Raw genomic sequence first — 12,132 nt, 5'->3', positions numbered from 1 at the left:
GATCTTTCTTCCCCACTACACTTGCTAGCCGCAGAAAAGCCCTTGTCCAATTATGAATATTTCGTGCCACCTTAATCGGGGCCCCTACAAATTGATCTCTCTTATTCCTCTTCTTCTTATCCTTACGCTTACCACGCCTGCCCTCCAGCAGCTGAAAAATATCAATGAACTGCCTACGCCTAATTCGTCTACGAATGGAACGCGGAACCTCCTCCCATAACTCCGTAAAAGCCACCAAAGCCGGGGCACCACGTACTGTGGCCCCTCCGACTGCTCCCCCCTGAACCGCTGCTCCCGAATCCGAAGAGGTATCAGAAGATGACGAAGAGGACGACGACGACGAGGACGAATCCGATGAACTAGAGCGCCCCCTCTTTCTCTTTTTCTTAGACTTCCCAGACTTTGAAGACCCCCGTTTCCTATCCACCCCCCCTTCCTTAACACTTGGTAACACTTCGCTGCCACCTGCGTCCTTGCCATCCTGCTTCCCCCCCTCCCTCTCTTCTGCCCCCCTCACCCATGCAGCTCCACCTCTGTCCTGTCTAGGGAAAATAATAAACTCACCAGTCTGTTCAGGCTCCACAGGCAGCACATCATCCATGTATAACTGCTCTCGCCGACCCCTGCCTGCCGTCACTGGCGCGTCATTGCGCCAAGCCTCCCATTGAGATGGGCCAGGTATTTCACCATCATCCTCTGCCAAATTCCCCTGTGGAAAAACAGCAGGAGCAGGAGACGGAACAGGAGCCGGCGCAATATCCCAATTTCTCTCCACCTCCAACCCCCCAAACTCCCCAAAACTGCTCGTACATCCCCTGTCCACAGACCTCCCTCTACCAAGGTCATCTCTTCCCCTCCCGATTCTCCCCCCTCCATTCAAACGCCGGCGAGAACCCCCAGTCAATCTACGATTACCTCTTTGCCCCATGCAGTGCCTGCTTATCCCCCCCAACATCCCCCTTGCCAGTTCTGGAACCAATAACGTATTACTCACCCTCTCCTCTCTCACAGCCATGCCCCTCCCCAACATGCTACAGGCACCCCTTGCCCTGCGCTCCTCCGCTCCACTTAACCGCCCTACCATCGCTCCCTTACCCCCCCGACCACGAAACCTAGTTTTGTATAAAGCTCCCATAGACACAGCACTCTCACCAAATGAACCTTCATCAGGGCCAGGAAAGCGCTCTGCAGCATCAGAAATCATTTCTGCAGCTAGAATGGGCTCACAGCTCTTAGAAGCTGCCTTTCCAGACTTCCCCTTAGCCCGGGGCCTCACAGCTCTACCGCCCCTCCCCCTCACCACACCCAGCTCTGCAGACCTCTCAATTAACAGCAACGGTCCCTCCCTTTCAATCTCCACACCTCGTCTATCCGCCCCCCGAGCTAACGATCGTGCTCCTCCCCGCTCTGCAACGCCAAAGTCGCTCACCCATTCTGGGATCAGCACACCGTCGCCTGCTGCCTCCTCCCCCGGCACCCATGCGGCTTCCTCTGACTCCAGGAACGCAGCCACACCACCATCGAGCTCCTCCTCCTCCCAATCGGGCCTCCTGCCATCCATGCTGCAGTCAGCACACGAGCTACTTGTAGTTTACAGCTGCAAAAAATGCCTGCGATCTCCGAACAGTCCCCAACGAACAATCACACAGAAACCAGCAACAAAAGGTATGTTAAGATCGAGCGAACCTTCTGACCCTCTCTCGCTCACCAGCTACCGACTGAAGCCCGCGTTACTAAAACTGCTTAACCAGCAGTTTGAATTTTCTCCCCACCTATCCCAGCTCTCCACGCTTACTCCATCTGCCCCCCCCCCCTTGCACCTAAAGCCAATCACTGCATTCCACGACTCTATGACACTCGCCTTCAGTCCCCCCCTCCCCCCCCCCCTTCACGTACTTCACGTTGCAGCCCTACTTGTGTCCCCACGTTGTTTTCACCTCCGTCTATTCCACCTTCCCCCCCCCCCCTCTCCAACCACACGCGCCTCGCCTCTGAAGTGGGCCTGCGCCCACATTACGCCGCCCGGCCGGACACGGGGTCCGGCTGGTCTTCCACACATGCCAGGCTTTCCTAACATCCTAGATATACTGAGGTTCATATTCCGTAGGCCAGGTAGTGGACAAGTTACCCGGCTCTATATAGCCAGGTAACTTGCCCTGTATATTCAGCAGGATAAATATCTCACTAAATATACTTGTTTAAAGTTATCCAGCTACACAGAGCCAGATAACTTTAACTCTAACCAGCCATTGGCTAGGCTTAAAGTTATCTGGCCCTGTCTGGCTGGATAATTTGTTACTTATCTGGATATCGTCAGAGATATCTAGGCACGTAGTGCACCTGAAAAAAAATAAGTTGCAGGCCTCCTGGCCTGATGCCCATCCCCACCACATGTCTCTACATCCCTCCCCCACCACATGTCTCCACTCCCCTCCCCCACCACATGTCTCTACCCCACCTCCCCGCTGTCCCAGAAAGCTGTTCTCAACCTAAAAAATAGCTTTTAAACTTATAAAAGAAGATTGCCATTAACCCAGGCTTCCAGGCCTTCCCCTCTTTAAATTGCCCCTTCAAACCCCCCATAAACAGCCAACCCCTTCCCATCCCAGGCAGTCACCTTCCTACACACCTGTTTTCTTCAAATAGGCCCCCTTGTCCATGACAGGATCACTGTGCTCAGTGATCCCAGCTGCTTCCAGCATTACTTAAATAATAACACTGGACTCATACTGTAAAAGTACCCTTCTAGCATTATTACCTAAGTAACACTGGAAGTGGACAGAATCAAATAGCACAACAATCTTTCGAAGGTAACAGGTGGGTGGGATGGTGTCTTACTGGTGTGGCTGTTTGTGATGGGGGGAATAGAAGGGGCAATTTAAAGATTTTTTATTGGGGAAGGAGGAGGGAGAGCTAGAGGCCTGGCCTGATGGTGATCTTCTTTTGTAAGTTTAAAAGCTTTTTCTTAGGTTGAGCGCAGCTTTCTTGGAGAGCAGGGGGGTGGTAGAGACATGTGATGGGAAAGGTGGGCATCAGGCCGGGAGGCCTACAACTTTTTTTTTTAAGTGCACTACTTACCAGATATCTCTGAAGATATCTTGGTAAGTAGCTAATTATCCAACCATATAAGGCCAGAAAACTTTAGGCTTGCTCTGAAGCAGGCCTAAAGTTATCCAGCTAACCTAGCTGGATATACCTGATATTTGGCTAAGTTATCCACATAACTGAACCCCTCCTCAGAATGCCCCTAGAATGCCCTTTTTATATCTGGCTAAATTATAGCCAGATAAGTAATTATCCGGCTGTAATTTAGCTGGATGAGAGGCTAAAATTGCCAAATTAGCCATTTCAACAGATAATTTTTCAGTTATCTGGCATCAGGGACAGTCAGGTCTGATCCAGGTGTTGCCCACATTGCAAACTGTAAAGAGAAACAGTGGACCAAATCCAAAAGCCCCAGAGAAGATGGATCCAGCTGTTTTCCCTTGTATAGATAAACTCTGCCCTCACAAATGAAAATAATATTCCTGTACCATAGCATAAAAGAGAATATACATGCAAATATTATACCTATATATGTTCATAGTAATAAATACACATATATTTCAAATCAGTTCTAATAATATATGTATGTAATATTTACTTGCATAAATCCCACCTCATCATACATGCAAATACATGCAAATTATGCATGCATGTGGGTATAAATAGGTTTCTCACAGTACATACCTTCTTATTTGCACCATGTCCAGAAGCAATAGAGAGTTATTGAGGAAGCTTAATTTCCTAACTAGTGAGGTGGACTTTCTTGTTCATGAGGTCATGAATGTCCAGCATGTCCTGTATGGCCCTGAGTCCAGGAGAGTGGGCTGAAACAGGAAGAAGAGATCGAGAGAGAAGATCTGGCTCAGGCTCAGTATGGTCTTTAACAACAACCACAGTGTTAAGCTGAGCCACAAGTAACAGAACCTTTGATATCTCACCAAGCAGAAACAGACCAGGATGAGAACTGAGGGGCCTGTCACTCAGATCACCCTTTCTGCAGCAGAACTATGGTGCTCACTGCTTAATACCATTTCAGATGCAGCTGTGGGTCATCCATGTGAGCATTTTTTACAAAAAAGTCAATTAAAGTTCTTGTATGTATGATTTAACTATAACTATGTATAGTACTATATTTTATATGTGTTCCCAATCCAGTGAAGGTTTTGGGCAGGTGGGCATACACTGAGGGCCATTGGACCACCCAAGGCCTCATTACCTCCTGGGATTTCTGCACAGGAGTGGAAACCTAATTTATAAGAACATGACTTGCCATACTGGGTCAGACCAAAGATCCATCAAGCCCAGTATCTTGTTTCCAACAGTGGCCAAGTAAGGTCACAAATGCCTGGCAGGATCCCATGGGGTAGATAGATTCCAAGCTTCTTATTCTAAGAAAAAATAGTGGATTTCTGCAACTCCACCTTAATAATGGTTAATGGGCTTTTCCTCCAGGAACCTGTCCAAATCTTTTTTAAATGCAGCTATATTAATAGCTTTCACCACATACCCTGGCAATATAATTAAATTCCAGAGTTTAATTATGCGTTAAGTACAAAAATATTTCCTCATTAGTTTTAAATATATTGAGGGATCACATGACTTATAGAGGTGTAGGATGTGTGCTGTTGCTCTCCTCCTACGGCTGGTGTCACGGGAGGGGCTTATCTCCGTGGCCCAGAGGCCACAGCAGCATGGGACCTCTCCAGCCAGCCAGCCAACGCCGTTATTCCCCGCGGCCCGACCACCATCTTGCAGGCACGGCAGGAGCCATGCCAGGCTTCTCCAATGTGGCAGGAGGCCCCCACAACTGTGTTCACTTCGCGGTCCGAATTTCAAATAAGTTGCTCGTGGAACTAACGGAAATAGTATTGTTTCAAAATTATTTCTGGTTCGGTCAAGAATGTTTTCATCAAATTCATGGTATACCCATGGGGTCACCTTTAGCAATGGCCATCGCCAATCTATACGTGGCAGATTTCAAGGAGAGTCACATCAGATCATCAGAATGGTGGGGTGACATTATTTGTTGGCTGAGATTTATCGATGATATTTTTTTCATCTGGACGGGTATGGATCAATGTCTTCAAAAGTTTCTTGAATGGATTAATACTGTGGACAACCACTTGCAACTCAAGTTTCATCTAACAGTATTACATTTTTGGATGTACGGGTCACCAGACTCGGAAATATTTTAAATACCACAGTGTATTGTAAAGATACAGACAGAAATAATCTATTAAGGTTTTCCAGTCACCACGCACACAACTTCAAGACGAGTCTACCAGTAAGCCAATTCTTCAGAATCAGGAGAATATGCTCCACGGATGAGGAATTTGAAGTATAAGCCAACATTTTGAAGGAAAGATTCAGTGTAAGAGGATATCCATTCAGGGCCATACAGAAGGCTTATAAAAGGGCCAAGTACAGTGACCATCAACAATTATTGGTCTATAGACCGAAAAAGGAAATCGATCGTTTGGTGTGCGTCTTGCAACAATCTACTGCCACGGGAGCAATTATAGCAGCCATCAAGAAACACTGGCATATATTGGCATTGCACAAAGAATTTGCAGAAAGTCCCATGTTTGCCATTTCTAGGGGCATAAACATCCGAGATATGCTGGTGCATGCGCAGTTAAGGCAAGAAAGACCCACAGAAAACATTGTCGGCCATCAGATATGTGGACACTGTAGTTGGTGTTCCCAATCCATAGTAGGCAGAGAATGGATGGATCCAGTGACACAATACAAAGTTTGGCGCAAGAGCAATACCGATTGTAACTCCAACAATATAATATATGCGATTGTTTGTCCCTGTCCTAAATTGTACATTGGCCGTACCACGCGTCCAGTTCGGATCCAATTGAGTGAACATAAATCACGCTACACTACTGCAAAAATGATGGCCCCCATGGTACAGCATTTAACAGCGGCATTACATGACGTATGGGAACTTAAGTGGACAATATTAGAACAAGTGTCAACCCCATTGCGGGGCAGGGATTTAAGGGCACGATTGAACCATCGGGAATTGTTTTGGATTTACACTTTAAAGTCCTCTAATCCCAGGGGTATGAATGATGAATTAAATTTATCTTCAATCGGCTGATAATTTCATTACATATTTGATAGCTATTTTAGCCTTCAAGTAAAATTGAATTATCAGTTCCCAACCATCTCCGACATTCACGTTATATTCATGAGAGGTAGAAGTTGGTTGGCTTCTATCAGGTCCGGAAGAAGTTGACACGTGATGAGTGAGAGAATTACAAGCCATTGGTTGAATTGGCGAACATAGTGGCTTTCAATAGGAGGACACTAAACACAATTTGGATTGGTTAGCACCAGCACATTGTGAAACATATAAAAGGGAATCCCAGTGGCCAAGGTTCAGATGACATCTGGATCACACACCTGCAAAGGTATTCAAGTGATGAAGCAGAACAACTTGAGAAAATAGATGGGAGATCGCGTCAAGGAGGAGAATTATTCAACAGCAGAGACGCTTCCACACAGATTGAAGGGAAGTAATTTTTAGTTTTGTTTTTGATAGCGGGCTTAGACATCACCCGCTGGAACATCCCCTGAGGAAGGACGTATATCGTCCGAAACATGTACATGTTGGGATATTTATAGTCTGTAGGTACAAAATACAAAACAGAAAAGAGTTGGTTCTTTGTAAGAAGAAAGTGATCTATAGGACTAGATCCAACAGAGTGTTAGCGGTGATGTTGCAGTAACTGGAAATATTAAGAAACGTTGTCAACTACTCTCTGCGAGAGACATTTGCCGGATGTCATTGAAACATTTAGAATAAGGAAGAAGATCATTTTAATAACACATGTTCACATAAACACACAAAAAAACAGAGGAGGCTGGCAGGTCTATGATTATAATAAGCCTGAACAAGGCAGGGTTGCCTACATGGTTATATGAGACCTTGCCAACTTCTCCTAAAATAGTTTCTTTAAAATATAAAGCAAGGGAGGTGATTTCTTTGAAGGAGAGCCCTCTCCTAGTGAGAGGAATTGGCCGGGACTGAGTCCGGGGTTTCAACCCCTTCGGGGCTGGAGTCGGAGGAACAGCTGTGTGGACCCGCCCGCTGCTCCGCCCCCCGTGAGGTCATTGTCGGGGGACGGAATTTGGTACCTATAAAAATCTAGACGCTACAGCGCTGCGTTGGAGGTGATTTCTTTGAAGGAGAGCCCTCTCCTAGTGAGAGGAATTGGCCGGGACTGAGTCTGGGGTTTCAACCCCTTCGGGGCTGGAGTCGGAGGAACAGCTGCTCTGCCCCCCGTGAGGTCATCGTTGGGGGATGGAATTTGATACCTATAAAAATCTAGACCCTATGGCACTGCGTTGGAGGTGATTTCTTTGAAGGAGAGCCCTCTACTAGCGAGAGGAATTGGCCAGGACTGAGTCTGGGGTTTCAACCCCTTTGGGGCTGGAGTCGGAGGAACAGCTGTGCAGACCCGCCTGCTGCTCCGCCCCCCCGTGAGGTCATCATTGGGGGATGGAATTTGGTACCTATAAAAATCTATACGCTACGGCGGAGAGCAGCCATCGGCGCGCTGCCTAAGCCATGTGCCAAAGGGGCGTGCCCCTCTTGAAAATTTTTTTCTTGATAAAATAATACTTTTATGGGCAGGAAGAGGAAAGTGAAGGTCTGGACCTCATCTCCAGGACTGCCTGTGAGGAGGCCTATGGACTCTCATGTCGCAAGAGGGGTGAGTCAAACTAATTTAAGATTAATTCCTGATATTTCCTTTTCTTCGGGATCTCCTGAGGCCCTTGAGGCTCAAGGGCCACTGCAGATGTCTCAACCAAGTATGGATTCGACTTCATCCACACACCATGAATTTCTTGGACTAAGATTTGGTTAAAATAAATAAAGATGATATACTTTCTTCTAATTTAGAAAATGTTGGGCATCAATTAGGTCCGAGACAGCAAGAAACGGTCATCGTGCCTAGTGTTCCCCAGAATATTACCTTACGGGATGTGTGGGTAGCTGTAGATAATCTTCAGAAAATTATGTCAAACTCAATAGAGCAGAATAGAACAACTATTTCTGAGATTAAAAACGTAATGGAAGGACATAGTAACCGTTTGGTATATGTAGAAGAGCAATCAAAGCCTATGTCTTCTCAGATAGAAATACTTAAGGAAGTAAATAATTCTTCAATTAAAGATGGTATAGTTATTCATCGGCAGATGGAAATTCTGGAAAATCAAAATCGGTGCAGAAATTTAAGGATATTGAATTTCCCTGAAACCAGATTAATATCTGCCACTGAATTACTTTAAAAGTATCTTTCTGAAGTTTTATCTATTACAACAATAGATGAGACAAGTATATCTAAGATATACTATGTCCCTAAGACAAGGTTAAGGACACAAGAGGGTCAGGAGGATATGGTTATTGTCCAACACTCTCCAAATTTGACCTCATTTTTGGAAGCCTCTCAAGATGAAATATCCTTAAGATCTACTTTATTAGTAACCTTTTGTAGAGAGAGAGACAAGAACTTGGTTTTGCAAAAATATTTTGAAAATAAAGATTATAACTTTTGTGGACAACGGATCCAGATTTTCCCTGATGTTGCCAGAGCAACTCAAGTTAAGGCGTAAGCAATTCTTGACACTTAAGGCTAGAGTGCTGGCCCTAGGGGCAACATTCTACTTAAAATTCCCTTGTAAGTGCTCGGTGTTGTATCAGAAGAATAAATTCATCTTTCAGGACATCCCCCCCCCCCCCCCCCACTTAGAGTCCTTTTTGTTGGATAAAGAACAAGTGTTGAGAAATGGTTCTGCAATAAATTGATATACTCTCCTTGTCTGTAAGATATGTATACAGATTTATTATGAATTTACCAGTTGTGTTAGACCTCCTAGATATTACTGTATTGATAATATTATGGTAAAAGCATGCTTGTTATGATTTCGTGTTCTAAATACAGAATATTTGCCTGTGTTTTTTACAATGTTATAATTGTTTAAAAAACTTAATAAAATATAAATAAAAAAAAAAATATATATATATATATAAAGCAAGTTCCATTTGGCATGTAGGCTTATTAAAGTATATTAAATAATAATAAAAATAGTTTTTACACTTTCAACAATTCAGCATCACAATAAGGTGATATTCTTACAGTGAGTGAACCATTTGGTTCCCTTTTTGATTATTTCCTAAATAGAACTGGGCATATCTTCCCGGAATTGGGAGCACCCCCTAGTGCTCCCGCCTGTGGTTCCGCAACATGTGCCTGCTTAGCTCCAGATCCCCACCTCTTATTTTGGTTTTTAACCTGAGGTTTTTTTTTTATTTCGTTTGGCACTGCCAGCTGCTCCTGCCTCATAGACTTTTTGGATACAGTGCCGTCTCTTTTATTAGGGACTCTGGGCTCCAAACCACAGTGCCATGAAAAGAAATGGTCTAGACTGCTGATTCAGAAGATGGCAGCTCCTCTTAGTGCCCCTCTGTCGCCGGAGGCAGTGGACGCTAGAAGCACGGAGGTAACATCGGTGGTGGTCACCGTTTTAGATGCAAAATTTGAAAAGATTTACACCAGATTTGATGATGATTTTCTGATGTTTGCAGATTCCAATAAACAACTTGTGAAAATACAATCGAATGTGTCAGACCTAACAGATTGAGTGCATAACCTGGAGATGGAGGTAAATACGCTAAAAAGAGATTGTGCCATACAAGCTCTTAAAATAGATGATTTAGAAAATCGATCGCATAGGGGCACCTTCATTTCATCAGATTCCCTGAATCTATTCAAAATTCCGATTTGGCTGGTGTTTTGAAGGAATGGCTGCCATAGGTGCTGCAACTTAACAAAAAATATGGTGAACTCTGATAGAGAGAGCACATCGGATTGGGCCGAAACTGGAGCAAAGGGCTCAGCCACTTCCTGTCATCATGAAATTGCTGAACTCAGTGCACAAGAAGGATATTTTGCAAGTTTATCAGGCTAATCTCATGCTCATTTATGATGGGGCCCCAATATTAATATTCCAGGATTAATCCACTAATGAAGTGCAAGGCCTTTGCACCCATCTGTGCTCAGCTTGTGGAAAAGAAGATTTCCTTCATGCTCCTGTTTCCTGTGAAACTGAAGGTAGCAAGCCACGGTTCTACGACTCAGTGAGGCTGCACTTTTATGGACTCCTTGCATTCTGTTCAGCCAGGTTAAGGACCTCCATGGTTGTGAAGGAGCATGGTTTTGCAAGATATCTTGCAGGAGGATGGAGTGTTCAGACACAGCAGTTTTGCTTATGAGAATTTTTTTTTTTAACTACCTACTGACATTTTCAGGGGGACTGTGTTGGAGTACTTTTGTGTTACTGCTTTTTTTTGTTGTTGCTTTGGCCAAATATACTGAGGGTCAATAATTTGAACATTTTCTTTTTCAATTTAATCAACTCTAATTTTTGTATCTTTCACTGAATTCAACATTTTGGTCTCTTTTCTCTGTATCTTTTACAAGTCTGCTATATCGTTTTTAAGAGGTAGTGACCTAAACTACATACAATACTCAAGATGAGGTCAACCATTGAGTGATACAAATGTTGCGGTCTCCGCCGCTTCCCCTTCGCTAGGACTGAACGGTGCCTACCTCTGCCGCTGGAAACGCCGCGTTCCGCGTGGCTGGGACCCCGGCGGCGCTGCCTGCTCCACGTGGCGGCCGCCATTGCTTGCCCGTCTCTCCGCTGCCTCGCGCGCGCGCGAGGACGCCCACTTTATACACACAGCTCCCGGAAGTCTGGCCCCGCCTGCGCTAATGACGTCACACCCTAAGGCCGATATAACCGGCGCCCGGACTCCTTCTCTTTGCCTTGCAACGAGGTTCACTACTGCCTAGTAGTTCTGAGTTGCGCATCGTCTGTTCTTCGTTCCTGCCTTTGACCCTTGGACTGCTTTTGACTCGCTTCAGCCTGCCGCCTGCCTTTGACCTTGGTTCGTTCCCGACTTCGCTTCTGTCTGCTGCCTGCCTCCGACCCCGGCTTGTTCTCGACCTTGCTCCAGTCTACAGCCTGCTTCAGTTCCAACCTGCTACAGACTCCATTCCAGTCTACAGCCTGCTTCAGTTCCAGCTTACTTCAGTCTCTGCCTCAGTATCCGGTTAGCTACAGTCCCCGCTGCCGCCCGCTGTCCTGCCATCAGCTGGCCCTCGGCCTGTACAGCCGGTTCTCGGACTACCAAATACCTTTGGACTTCCTTTACTACAGCTCCGGCCTAAGGCCATTCCTGCCACTGGACATTCAGCCTATTCCCCAAGGTTCCAGGACCCTACGGGCTCCTCCTGGGGGGTTCCTGGTTCCCAGGTGAACACCGCCAGCCTGTAGCTCCGCCTCCTGGCCTACCCTGTCATCCTAGGTGGGCCGGCCCAAGGGTCCACTACCTCGCCTGCAGTGTCAGACTGCAACAGTTTGCAAGGCCAAGGACTCGGCAGAGGGCCCAAGCCTGCAGGCCATTCCAGGGATGGCTCAACGCCTCCAGCAGCAACAGCACTGCATTGATGCCCTCGCTGCCACTGTGGAACAGTTGGTCTCTTGTCTAGAAGTTTCCACTCAGGAGTTGCCTCCGGCACCCGCATCCACTTCTGCTTCCGTCACGCAGCTACCCACGCCTACCCGGTATGCCGGGGACAGCAAGACATGCCGTGGTTTCCTAAATCAGTGCCAAGTGCGGTTCACTCTCCTGCCTGCGCAGTTTTCCTCGGACGCAGTCAAGGTAGCGTTTATCTTCTCCCTGCTGGATGGCAAGGCCCTCGACTGGGCTTCACCCTTGTGGGAACGTCAGGATCCCTTGCTGCAGAACCTACAAGAATTCCTCCTTAACTTCCACCTTGCCTTTGATGATCCCGCACGCTGATCCACCGCAGCCTCGGAGCTCTTGCACCTCAGGCAAGGGACACCCCTGGTGGCTGAGTACATCATAGACTTCCGGACCCTGGCCATGGAGGTTGGTTGTCAAGACGATTGCCTTAAAGGAATCTTCCTCGAGGGCCTGGCAGGCCGCATCAAGGATGAGCTAGCAGGTCGGGATCTTCCGGAGGACTTAAATGATCTAAT

General features: G+C 46.4%; 1 long non-coding RNA gene across 1 annotated transcript; it reads right to left on the bottom strand.

Annotated features, from left to right (window-relative positions):
* Positions 1–564: 564 nt before the first annotated feature.
* On the bottom strand, positions 565–1,599 carry LOC115075714. The gene is made up of 2 exons (XR_003852585.1): positions 1,430–1,599; positions 565–709 (listed from the first exon to the last, which is right to left on the bottom strand). It is a non-coding gene; the product is annotated as an uncharacterized LOC115075714 (long non-coding RNA).
* Positions 1,600–12,132: the final 10,533 nt, after the last annotated feature.

Source organism: Rhinatrema bivittatum, chromosome 1 (genome assembly GCF_901001135.1).
Source record: "Rhinatrema bivittatum chromosome 1, aRhiBiv1.1, whole genome shotgun sequence".
Taxonomy (NCBI): domain Eukaryota; kingdom Metazoa; phylum Chordata; class Amphibia; order Gymnophiona; family Rhinatrematidae; genus Rhinatrema; species Rhinatrema bivittatum.
Note: the sequence above shows the minus strand (reverse complement) of the source record. Positions and strands in the feature narration are given on the sequence as shown.